Raw genomic sequence first — 14,510 nt, forward strand, 5'->3', positions numbered from 1 at the left:
CTAAGGTATTCACCTCCTCGATCTGATCGAAGAACCTTAATGGGCTTTCCTGTTTATTTTTCTACCTCATGTCTGAATTCTTTGAACCTTTCAAAAGCTTCAGACTTGTGTTTCATTAGAAACACATATCTGTACCTAGACATATCATCGGTAAAGATAATAAAGTAGATGTAGTTGCCTCTAGCCGGCACATCAAATGGGCTGCACATATCCGTATGTACTAGGGCAAGTAGGTCTGTGGCCCTTTCCCCATGTCCCACAAAAGGAAGCTTGGTCATTTTGCCTTGAAGGCATGATTCACAAACTGGATATGACTCAAAAGTCAACGGACTCAATAGCTCAAATTTTTTCAATTTGTTAACCCTGTCTTCCGCTATATGACCTAGCCTTAAGTGCCATAGATACTTATCATTTAGACTATCTCTAGGCCTTTTAATTCCTATGGCATTCACATTTTGCTCAATATTAAATACAGAGACATCAATATGTAGCTGATAGAGACCGTTAATAAGAAAACCATCTGTATCTTTATTATTTTCATAAAAAATATTACAATGATCCTTATGAAAGCTAATCACATAGCCTTGTTGTGCTAAATATGAAACAGAAATCAAATTTCTGTTTGCTACAGGCACATAATAACAGTCTCTTAAAACTAAATCTAATCCTAACGGTAATCACAGAGGGTAGGTTTTCATGGCCACAACAGCAACTCTTGCTCCATTTTCGATGCATAGGATCATCTCCCCATCCCTCAGCCTTCTACTCTCCTTAAGACCCTACATAGAAATGCACAAATGAGCACTAGAACCAGAGTCAAGCACCCAACTGGATGCAGAAGAAATCATAAGATTAAATTCTAAAATGAGCATACCTCCAGAAGGACCATCCTTCTTGTTCTTCAGGGTGGCCAGGTACTGAGAACAGTTTCGCTTCCAATGGCCGTCTGATTGGCAGTGAAAATATTTTCCCTTATCAACAGCCTTCTTCTTCGATTCTGTCTTCTTCTTCTTGCCATCCACCTTCTGCTTCTTTGTAGACTTCTTTTTTTTTTCAAAAGACTTTCTCTTGAAAGAAATCCACTCCACAGTAAGAACTGAGCCTTTTGAACCCTTCATAGAAAGTACAGCCGTAACCAGCATGTTCATTAACTCGGTCAAGGTACACTGCATCTTATGCATATGAATGTTCATGATGAACTAACCATATGCATTAGACAAGGACTGAAGGATCACATCAATCTGAAAATCCTTATCTAAGATGATATTGAGCTTCTCAAGCTCCTCAAGATCCTTGATCATTATCAAACAATGATCTTGGACTGACTGCCCATCACGCACCTTGGTCTTAAAAAGTCTTTGACAGACTTGATACTTGGCCGTGCGACTCTGTTCACCAAACAACTCTTGCAGGTGAGCCAACATTTGGTGGATAGTCAAAATATTCTCATGTTGGCGCTGCAAGTCATCAGACATTGCACCCAACATGTAGTACCTTGCTTTGTTATCATCATCCGTCCACTTTTTTAGAGACGCTCTCTGTTCAGCAGTCGGACGTGCTGGTATGGCAGGTGGGTCCTAATCCAAGATATGAGTCAATTTTTTGAAATCCAGAATAATTCTGTAGTTTCTCAATCGGTCTTTGAAATTGGGTCCAGTCAGTCTATGGGTGTCTAGAATTTTGGTCAGGGGGTTTGAGGCAGACATATTTTCTATAGAGAGTCAAAAATTTCTAGTTAGATTTTGTAATCAGACTCAATCAATTTATTTAGAATTTTTATTTTTAAACAAATTAGGCTTTCACTATTTTTTCAAATCCCTACACTCCCTTGGTAGAGATGTGAAAATCTCCGTGATCAGTGATTTCTAATGGGTGGTGCAGTCTCACCGACTGGCTCACCACCTCACCTAACAGTTATTGGTGATGGGTCAATCGATGAGTGGACAACTCTTGTCCAATGATTCTCTAATCATGGTGCACCCAAAACTTGGTCTCTAATTCATGAAGCTCACTGTGTCTGGGATATTGCTCCAATCCTTAGTTAAGTCAAATCCACCATTTGCACGAACTAGATTTCTGATTGGATCCCTCACCGTATCTGGAATATTGAGCCCAACCCATCCTCTAATCTGTAGCATCCAATGCCTAATGGACATGGTTGCATCTTCCCGATGTAACTGAGCCACTGTAACCAGCCGAGAACAATCAACCCCGAGAAGGGCCCGCACATCCACAATGGTGGAAGACCTACACTTAATATTTTCTTAGGAAGATTTATTTAGGTCTCATTAAACTTGACTTGACATAGTCATAACAATTATGACTAACCTAGTGGCATGGGTTAGCTCGAATTGTTAGCCACCTTAAATCAGAACTGAGTCGACACATATGGCCAGATAAGTGAGACCGATGGGAGGGATATGCCATTAACTCTACAAGAACGCATTTGAGTCGAGTAGCTCCCAATTAAAAATCAGTCGATCGTATCTGCCCAACTTACCTTAGACACCAAATTATCGAACCAAAACTAATTGGGTTAGCCTACAATCCAAGCTCTAACCACTGAGCCAAATTAGGTCTTAACTTGATCGAGTCACATCTAAATATGATTCAACCTTGACCCAGACTTAATCCTATTAGGCTAGTCAATTATTAGCTTTCATGATCCCACCTAACCAACTCTTGATTCAGTTTGATCAATCGCTAGACCTAATTGAGCTACCCAAGCCCGAACCCAATTTTATGAAAATATCTTAGATCTGAAATTCTCAATTTTAGACCTAACTTAATTTTATAAGCTTAATTTATTAATTAAGTTTGGGTTCATAAACAAAGTATGTAAAATAAATCTTAGAGTTTCAGGATCTAGGGTTTTGCAGAAAAGTAAGTTTTGATTTCTGATTAAGGATGAATGCGCGGTACCCTTACACGTCATATGAACACCCCATTGAATGGGAAGAGAGGGTCTTAAAATCTTACTTTGTTCTTATGACCAGATGGCCATGAGGAACACCTAAATCAAAAATATAAATTTAACTACAAAACTAGTTAAATCTAAATTAACATATCACATATATAATTTAAGATCTAACTAATACATGCTTTGCATACATCTCATGTATCAAAAATCAATCTAATTAACATACTTTCAGATCTAATACATCAGATATAATATCTAAAAAATAGAATTTAAATTAAACTATTTAAAATAAAAATTATTCTAGACAAGTTACTGGAATAATTCTACAACTAGTCTAGGCATGCAACAGATCAATTTTATAAAAAAATTAAAATTTTATTTTCTATTTTTTGATCTGATTATAATACTTATAATATTAGAAAAATAAAAAATAAATTAGATTTAATTTATATTTTAATCTCATTAAAATATAAAACTTAAGACCATTTATGGATTCAACTAATCCTAGTCTAGTCATGCATCTTATGCATGTTAGATCTTCTTAGATTTAATTTTAAATATTTTAATTTTAGATCCTATCATATCTAATGTGATATCTAAAATTATTTAATATCATATAAATAATAATTAAAATTAGATCTAAAATAAATCTGAAATAGAGCCAACAACCTGGCTCTGATACCACTTGAAGGAGGGAAAATCATTTTTCCTCGTAGGATCTTCCAGATTTCATCAAATCTGGGGTGAAATAATTTTAAAAAAATTTATCTTACATATTTCAGCAGATCTAATTTTATTATCTAATATTTAAAATCTAAAATTAAATCTAAATCTATGATGAAAGAAGAAGTACCTCAAGGGTAATCTGATTACCCTGTAGATGATCTCTGCACAGCCCGAGGTTCTGATGTAGCCACGCAAGTGCCTAGCCTCTACCGATATCTACTCAGATAGGATCTAGAAAATCTTCTCCTCATAAATCTATATTCTAAAAATCAGATCTTTATCTGATTTGAAAGTGCTTCAGAACTCCTTCTAAAGTTGGAGCAGCAGCCTGTCGAAGATGTCCTGCAGCCTTCTGTTCCAGGCATCACCATGCCTTGGATCTTTGCCAGATGGATGTCCAACTCTTTGGATGTGAAGAGGGGAGGAAGGAGAGCAAGGAGGATATAGAGAATAGGGGAAGAGGTGGCAGCTATTAGGTTTTGTGCATAAAATAATTTCTTCCATGAAACCCTAGGCGCAGCAGGGATTATATAGACCCTGTATACTGCGCAGTGCCACATCATTCAACCAATCAAAAAATTATAATAAATTTTGAAAAAATTTTGATTGGTGGAGTGATGTCATCTAATCATATCAAATAAGAATCCCACCCTTTCTCCTAAGTTGGCACCAACATTGGATAAGCTCAATCAAGGTGGCACCAAAGAGTCCATGTTTATCAGGACTCTTTGGTTCTTATCCATTTGGGGTGCCTACTTTAATCCAATTGGGCTCATTCCATAATCTGATTATGACACCCAATTCAATTGGGTTTTAGCATGTGGACACTCCATAAAAATTCTCCATTGAGCCCTCTTCAGTTTAAGACCCATATGTCAACTTTTGACAGATGTCCTAAAATAAAATTGGCAGGCGCTAGGAAATAGCAAATGTTGTCTTAAATTCATCTCATGAATTAAGACAAACCTTTTCTAAGCAGGACAAGCTTCATTTAGACTGAGAAAAATCTTTCCAAGGTTCTCTGGATGAGTCAAATCATATTTGGCTCAGTAGAGACAGAAAAGATTACACGAGGAGAAAGTTAGGCTCAATCGTGTGCTAGCACGATTTCCTTGAACCTAATTGGATCTAATCCAAATCAATTGAGTTAGCCCAATTGATGACATCCAGACCCTAACCCTTATTTGTGTGACCTAGTTAGGTTCAATTTCGTATGATAATGAGGCATGTCATGATCTCATCATCGACATCATCAAAACTCCTTTCGATGGACCAGAACTCTTCTGATTCAGACAATTAGAATGATCGATCATCAATATCATTCTAATTGCTCTCAAAACCCATCAGTGACACCTAGCAGTATGTGGTGGCAATCCATCAGAACTGAAGATGAACCTCTCGGTGTAGTTACCTGTGTGATTGAGTTCCTCTATCATGAGTCTCGACTGAATTAGGGTTAAGGTGAACTCGTCAAACCCAACATCAGTCATATGAGTTAATCGATCGATCCGAGTCTGATGTGAAATCTTAATGAAAAACTCTTTTTTATTATTTTACTCTACCATGGCCATGGGCTTAAGGACTCGATCTTTTAATTATCATAGGACTACTTCTCTCATCTACCGAGGTTGATAGATCCCATCTTGGGATGACTTAGTTCCTACAATGAAATGCTACAGCCAACATACACCTCAGGATTTTGAATGGCTAGGAGATCGAGTTATGGTGTAGTCAAACTATAACACACTCAAGGTGAACTGTCGATGCACCTCAGATCAAAGAACTAGACACACAACTGCAGCATCGAGCTAGTCATCGATGAGAAGGTAGACTTCCTTATGATTGCTCGAAATGGTCACGCTCAGTACTCTCATTCTCAATGAATACCTGTACTCTCGCTCTGGTATCTCCATACCATAGACTCAAGATACATCTATCCTATAAAAGCAATCATACACCAACCTTTCAGATCGATCACCATCCTTGTGATGATCCTATGGTCAGGAGTTGTTTATGAGTTAGTTATGTAAATTCATGCCTTAAATTTTTAACTCTTGAAAATATGAATTTACATTCTCACTAACTCAAAGGATGTATCACAGACACAATGTACATAATGTGATAGAAGAATAATCTTTTTATTCATTTATAGTCAAAATTACAAATTTGCCCTTAGATCTGTACAGGAATATGTCAGCCGATCTGGCATTTAGGGCACATATCTAACAAAGAAGTCATTGGAGAGTTTTTGTGGAGTATCCACCTGCTAAATTAGGCCTCAAAGTAGGTGCCAAGATCAGATTGGGCGTGCGCCCCAAGTGGATAAGGATAGAGTCCCATGTGATGAGGACTCTATGCCTTGATCGACTCAAACTGTTGGGCACCAATCTCACTGTGTTTATCCAGTGTTGGCACCAACAATAGGAGGGTTTGGTGGGGTTCTTATCTGATATGATCAGATAATATCACTCCATTAATCAGAATTTTTTTATAATTAATTGAAATTTTTTGATTGGTCGAATGATGTGGCACTGCATGGCGCAGCAAGGTCTATTTAAACCCTGTCTGCGCCTAGGGTTTAAAGAATCTGCTCAATACTCAGAAAAAATATGAAACCCCTCTACTTCTTCATACCCCCTCTGGTCCTCTCTCTCCCCTCTTCACGTCCAAGAAGTTGGGCATCCATCTGGTGCTTGTCCAAGGCATGGTGGCTCTCTGATCAAAAGGCTGCAGGGATTTGTCGAGAAGCTGCTGCTCCAGCTTCAGAAGATCTTTTGAAGATCTTTCAGATCAGATCCAGATCTAATTTTTAGAGCAGAGATTTGCAAGGAGAAGATGATCTAGATCCTACTCGAGTGGATACCGATAGAGGCCAGACGACTGCGTGGCTATTTTTGAACCTCGGGCATTACTGCGATCATCTACAGGGTAATCTAGTTACTCTAGAGGTATTTCTCTAATCCTCAAGTTTTAGATTTAATTTTAGATTAAATATCAGATAATAAGAATCAGATCTAATAAACCTTAGATCTGAAATAAAGTAGGATAATTTTTTTAAAAAAATATTTCATCCCAGATCTCATTAGATCTGGAAGATCCTACAAAGAAAAAAGCATTTTTTCCTTCAATCCTGATATAGGGTTTATCCCCTATATTGTAAAGGTTGTCTTATTTTGATGTGAATTAATTTTTGAAAAGATATTTTTAAAATATTTTGATCATTATTTCATATCTAATTTTATACATATTTGATATGTGTAAATTTAGTTTTAGATCTGAAATTAATGTATATGTGATGCATATTTGATTTAGATTTGAAACTACATATATTCGATATATGAAACTAGGTTTAGATCTAAAACAGTTTCAAGATCATAAGTCATTAATTGCATGTAATGAAACATAATCTAAAAATTATTTTTAGATCTGAAATTATATTATTACATGTGGGTATGAGTTGAACAAATTAGGTCTAAGTGAACAAACTACAATTAGGGTCTAATTGATTAGATCAGGCCCATCTTCGATTTTGAGCAGTTGATTGAATCTAATCGACGGATGATTAAGATTTGATCAAAGAGGCTCAAAGTTAATTTTAGTTATAGTTGATCGTATCGATTCACATTTTGATGTGAGTTGATTGACTTAAGACCGAATTTGGCTCAGTGGTTTGGATCCATTTCAATAGGTCAATCTAATTGATTCTAATCGATCAATTTGATGTATAAGACAAGTATTTAGATAGTGATTATTTAATTGATTCTGTTGTCTGATCTGATCAATTTTGATTGGTGTCTAAAGAAAGCAACGGGGAGATCCTCACGCATCTTAACTTACCCAGCCATCTTGAAAGATTCAATTTCGTGTTAGGTTACTTGTTGACTCAGGTTCACCCATGCCAACTAGGATGGTTAGACATATTGATGTACTACCTAATTTAATCAATCGGATGTCAGATCTGCTGATTTAGAAGAGACCTAAATCTAAATCTTCTCATTAAATATTAAGTCTAAAGATCTTCCATCATTGTAGAGATGCGGATGCCTTCCTAGTATTGATCGTTCTCGATTGGTTACAGTGGTTCGATTGTATTGGGAAGGTACAACCACTTTATTAACATTTGATGTCCTGAGGTAGAGATGGAGTTGGGCCCAATAACTATTAGGTGAGGATCCCAATGACAACTTTGCATCCGCTGGTAAATGATGGGTTTGACTTAACTAAGAAATGTGCCAATAACTATTAGGTAAGACCACAGGACTTAGAGGCCAAGCCCACTGTATCTTGCTTAGTAAAGCAATGGATAAAATATTATCCACTTATTGGTCTGTACTCACCAATAACTATTAGGTGAGGTGTGTATAGATTGATGAGACTACAGTATCCATTTGAAACTGATCGTATATAGATTTTTATTTCTCCATCTGAGGAATGTGGAAGATTCAAAAAAATAATGAGAGCCTTTGTTTATTTTTAAAATTTTTAGAATAAATAATTTTATAAGGATAAAATCTAACTAGAAACTATTTTCTTTGTAGATAACCATGTCGAGTTCAAATCTCTTAGCCCAAATCCTTGATACAAATAGGTTGACTGGCACCAATTACAAAGACTAGCTCTGAAATTTGAGAATTGTTCTCAATTTTAAAAAACTCACCCATATCCTCGATCAGAAAGTACCTGTGTTACTTGTTCGTCCATCCGTTGATCAACGAACTGCACTTGAGAAGTGGATGGACGAAGATAACCAGGTGAAGTGCTATATCTTAGCATCCATGTCCAATGATCTTCAGCAACAACATGAAGATATGAGGACTGTCAGGGAGATGCTGGTTCACCTGCAAGAGTTGTATGGTGAATAGAGTTGCACGGCTCACTTTGAGATCTTTAGGAGACTTTTTAGAGCGAAGATGTATGATGGGCAGTCCGTCATTGATCATTGTTTGATAATGATCAAAGACATAGAGGAGCTTCAGAAGCTCAGGATGAACATGGACAAGAAACTACAGGTGGATCTAATCCTCCAGTCTTTTTCTGATTCATATGGATAGTTCATTATGAACTACCATATGAATACGATTAATGCCACTTTGTCAGAGTTATTGAATATGCTGGTGACTGCAGAGGACATCTTGAAGAGCTCAAGGGGCACAATTCTGGCTGTGGAGTGGGCTTCCTCCAAAAGGAAGTCTTCTTTTAAGAAGAAGAAAAAGCTCGCAAAAAAGCAGAATAATGAGGTCAAGCCCAAGAAACAGATTTCAAAGAAGATCGATGATAAAGAAAAATATTTTCATTGCAATGTCGAAGGCCACTGGAGAAGGAATTGTCTGGCCTATCTGGCGACTATTAAGAGTAGGAAGAAGGATGGGCCTTCTAAAGGTACATCTGAGTTGCTCGTTATTAAAACTAATCTAACGATTTCCTCTTCTTCTAGTTGGGTTCTTGATTCTGGTTCAAGTGCTCATTTGTGCATTTCAATATAGGGTCTTGAAGAAGTTAGGGGGCTGAGAGAAGGCGAGATCACTCTCCGAGTCGGCAATAGAGCAAGAGTTGCTGCTGTGGCCATCGGGACCTATCATCTGCGACTATCGTTAGGATTTACTTTGCTTTTAAAAGACTATTTCTATGTATCTATAGTCAATAAAAATTTAATTTCTATTTCTATACTGGCATAGGATAATTATAATTTTTATTTCAATAAAGACGTGTTTTATTTATTTTGAAAATAAACTTGTGGCATGTGCTTTCTTGATTGATAGTTTTTACCATTTACATACGGATGTAAGTATAAGCATTAATGAGAAAATAGTGAATGCTATAGGGTCTAAGAGATCTAGAGATAGGATCAATCAAAAGTATCTGTGGCACCTTAGGCTAGGCCACATTGGAGAAGACAAACTCATCAAATTGGAGAAAGATGGTCTTTTTGGAACATTAACTTCTGAGTCTTCTTCGGTCTGTGAATCGTGTCTTCAAAAAAAAATGATCAAGCTACTCTTTGTGGGATAAGGGGAAAGGGCCACTGAGATATTAGTCCTAGTACACACTGACGTATATGATCCATTTGATATACAAGCCAGGGGTGGCTATATTTACTTCATAACTTTTATTGATGATTATTCATGGTATGGGTTCGTGTATCTGATGTACTGAAAGTCTAAAAGCCTTTAAAAAGTTCATAAAGTTCAGATATAAAGTAGAAAAATGGATCAAAAAACTCATAAAGGTTCTTCGATCAGATCGAGGAGGCGAATATCTTAGCAAGAAATTTTGAGCCTATCCCAAAGAAAATAGCATAGTCTCATAGTGGATACCTCCAGAGATGCCTCAGCTCAATGGGATATCCGAAAGGAGTGTAGGAACCAGATCTAGGGTTTGAGGGTTAAATCTTGAAACTTTTTCAAGATCATACAGCGGAAGACTAAAATAAATCAAAATTTATTTTCTAAAACCAAAGAATCCCTAGATTTAAGATCCTATTACATGATTATTACATAGCATTAAATCAAAAATTAAAATATATAAGTATAGCATGAACTACATGTTGATCATATCAACATGTTTCTATACCACATCTAATGTATGTATTAAACAATAGATCAGATCTATTACCTTGCAAGTTAGACGTTCTAACCTTGCTGATCTGGGCTTGAGGATGATGTTGCAAGCCGCACACGCATCCGGCCTCTAGGAGTCGTCCACACGAGCCCACGAATCTCGATCAGAAGTCCTGCTTCAGGAAATCAGCACAGTATGCTAGTACTGTGCTGATCCTTCTTTGATGGTTGATCAGGTGCCTCCTTCTTCTTGATTTGGACTCTTTCAAAGATGAAAAGTAGAAGAAGGAGTTTCAGATCTGAGACACTCTCAGGAAACTCAAGATGGAGGGAGGAAAGATATGAAAACTAAAAAACCCTAGAAGAAGACCCTCTTCTTCTTCACATTTTTCTCTCTAGACACCCTAACTTGCATCTTTTATATCTCCATGACCCAAAGGTTTTTCTCTCTGATTTTTGGATGGCACAAAGGTCTCTCAAATATCTATCGTTTCCTAAAAGTTTATGAAGAAACTCATTTTATACAGAGAGATATGATAGAGTCCTTGTCTAGGTCAAATACCTAGTCAAGGCTTATCCAAACATGGCAAGTTAAGGGGCGCCCAACTCTTGAGCACCTCCTCCATATTTTCGTGCATGAATCACTAGCAAAGGGTGCACAATGTATACCCTAAAATCTATGAAAATTCCAAAAAAAATTTGGATAAATTCGATGCAAAATTGAAAGAGTTTTGGATTTCTAAAACTCTATCTCATAGAATTCGAAATCCAAACTTATTCCTTTTTTATTTGATCCAAACCACCTTCCATGTAAGAAAGAAGAGAGAAAATCTTTTGTGAATGTGGGAGAGACCTGGGAGAGGGCTTTTGTCGCACAAAATAAGTGGAGATTGGCGTTGAATAAGAGAGAGGGTGTGGGGAAGGCTTATGTGGCGCAAGGTGGAATCCTAGTCTTACTAGGATTCTATCTTATGACTTGTTTTAATTTGGTTTCTCAAACCAAATCAAACCAAAATTAGATCAACCTAATTAAAATAGGTCTTAACTCAATTAAAAATTTAATTTAATCAGATTAAATTAGATTTAAATCTGATTTAATTTTTTAATCAAATTAGAAATTAGATTGACCCAAGTCCTAGTTGAACTAGGACTAGTTTTTCCTTGCACTTGGCTTATCCAATAAACCAATTGGACTTGATCCAATCAAGCCCAAAATAAATTTAATTAAATCATATTTAATTAGACTTAATCTCAGCCCATTAGCTTAATCAAATTAAGCCAATTAGCAATCGAATTGCTAATCGATCCTCCTGCAATACTTGCACTGGGTTAAATGTCAATCGTATTGATCATTTAACCCTAGAATGATTCTTAATCGTTGATCAACCATCCGATCTGATCATGAACTCTAATGTGTGTGACCTCATAGGTTCGAACCTAAGCTGGTAGCACAGGAACAAATTTCTATACCAATCGAAGTGACCATCTAGCAATGATACCCGACGACCGGATAGGTTGAATGTGTAGAACAACATCCTTAGAACCCATGCGGATATAGTTTTCATATAATTCATCCCCTTAACCAAAATGATCATAGAACACCCCAGAGTTCAACTGTCAACTCTAATCAGGTTGTCCACATTGTATTTCAAAATATCAAATCCATCTGATGGATTATCCTGGCCAAGGTTTTGCTAAATTGAAATACAGCAACTCATTCTTCTCCAACTCTTGGAGTGGTCAATCCCATCTCGATCACACTCTGACTTCGCAAGTACTTGACTGTGCCCAGAAACCTTCCGTTTCTGAATTAGAAATTCAGTTAGTCCAGTACCAAAGCACAGTGAGTTGCTTGCAAGTTACTGAGGCGATCTCAAGTCTAAGGGACACTTATACCTATATCCCATCAGAGACATTCTCGACAGCAGAATGCTCTGGAGTTGGTCACGTTCAATGATGATGTACCCTTACATCTTACCTGTATGCTATACCAGTATCTCCACACTCTTTGGTTAAGAGGACAACCAACCCATATGGCCTACAGCGACCTATGCTCGATAGAAGCTGTCGTCCTTATTAACAGCCTATCATTTGGTCGTGAACAGTTTTAAGGACTAATCGATAAATTCTCTCTTTATCGAACTTAAATAGTCCTAAGGACTTCATCATAACAACGGAGTTCATTAGAAGATGAAAGCTTATGATGAAGATGCCAAATATATTTTATTTATTAACAAATCAATTGCAATACTTGGTTGCTCAACCGTCAACAGCTTGACGATTGGGTTTTTGGGACACATTTCCCAACAACTCCCACTTGTCCTAAAGCCACTCGGCATAGTATCTAATACCCATCTTCGACTTGTGGTTGTCGAACTCCTTTATTGCCAGGGCTTTAGTGAAGGGGTCGGCCAGGTTCTCCTTTCCGTCGATCTTCTGAAGGTCGACGTCACCTCGATCCATGATCTCTCAGACGAGGTGGAAGCGGTGCAAGATGTGCTTCGTCCGCTGATGTGCTTTGGATTTCTTCACCTGAGCTATGGCACCAGTGCTATCGCAGTAGAGCAGGACCGGACCATCGAGGGAGGGTACTACTCCGAGCTCGTTGATGAATTTCCTCAGCCACACAGCTTCCTTCGCGGCATCTGATGCTGCGATGTACTCCGCTTCACAAACAGAGTCTGCCACCGTATGCTGCTTGGAACTCTTCCAGCAGATGGCTCCACCATTCAGAGTAAAGATATAACCCGACACGCTCCTGCTGTCATCATGGTCAAATTGGAAGCTGGAGTCTGTGAACCCCACAAGTTTCAGATCTGACTCGCCATAAACCAACCATTGGTCCTTAGTATTTCTCAAATACTTAAGGATGGCTTTAACCACTTTTCAGTGGTTTTCTCCAGGATCAGATTGGTATCTACTCACTACTCCTAGTGAGTATGCCACATCTGGTCTTGTACATGTCATGGCATATATGATAGATCCCACAGCTAAAGCATATGGGACTCTACTTATACGCTCTCTCTCTTCAGGAGTTGTCGAACAATCCTTCTTAGAGAGAGAAATTTCATGGCCTATCGGTAGATAGCCCTTCTTGGAATTCTTCATGCTGAACCTCTTGTTGCCCAGCTATGCAACCCAAGAGGGGGGGTGAATTGGGTTTCTAAAAATTTTAATCCCAACAGATTACTTATGAAGAACAAAACAAAGACTTTAATTCAATATTAATTACCTAAAGCAGGAATGCAAGAATATAATAAAGAAATAAAGTGAAGCGATAAAGCACACCACAAACACAAGGATTTATAGTGGTTCGGTGCTAACCTTGCACCTACATCCACTCCCCAAGATCCTACTTGGGAATTTCAATCCACTATCCTTTGTATTCAACCCGAATACAAAACGTCGGAAACTCCGACACTAGCTATCCCAAGCTAGATCACTTGTTTTCCGGGTACAAGTAAACCCAAAACACTCCGATTTCAGGTTCGGATCAACCTTTCCTTGTTTTGGAAATCCTCCAAAAACAAGAACAAAAACTCACAAAGAGTTAGAAAATTTTGAGCATAGATTAATACAATAACAGCTCCTTAAATGAGCGAATATAACAATAAAAGCTTTACTCAAATGAAGAACCCCTTTTTCGGATTTTCTCAAAGTGGATGAACGCTTGAATGCTTGAGAAGAGGTTGATTGTTGATTGAAGATCTCTTGAAAGCTTTGAACGATCTCTAGACCAAGGTAGAAACAATAAGCTTGAAAGATTCTCTCCTTGAAAGATCTTGCTTTTCTCTTTCACAATCTCTCTGGTATATTGTGGATCCTCTCTCTTTTTCTTTTTAGATTTTTCGTTGATCTCAGGCTTTTTCTTGCAGATTTCGGATCCTCTCTTCTGTTCTTCTCGTTTTTGATTTCACGTTTGATCCGCTATTTAATCTGTAATTTCTTTCACCATTTTAAGTATTTTGTAGCATTAGAAGCAAGAGAAAACAATTTAGGTAGATAAAGAGCCGTTAGAGCAATTTTAGGAAGCATAAATGGCAATTAAAACGGGCAAAAAAATAGCCGTTGCTGACATTTTCCATCGCAGGGGTCGACTCATGAGTCGACTCATGCATCAGGAGTCGACTCATGAGTCGACTTCTATTGCACAGACCAGAAGGTCTGATTTCTGGATTTTTTGGCTCAAATCAGCATAGGTCGACTCATGAGTCGACTCATGCCTTGTGGGTCGACTCATGAGTCGACTCACAGGTCGTGCCAAGTCAAAAATCCAGCGTGCCATGGGAATTTTTTGCGTGCCATTC

This window comes from Elaeis guineensis, chromosome 12 (genome assembly GCF_000442705.2).
Source record: "Elaeis guineensis isolate ETL-2024a chromosome 12, EG11, whole genome shotgun sequence".
In the NCBI taxonomy this organism is placed as follows: domain Eukaryota; kingdom Viridiplantae; phylum Streptophyta; class Magnoliopsida; order Arecales; family Arecaceae; genus Elaeis; species Elaeis guineensis.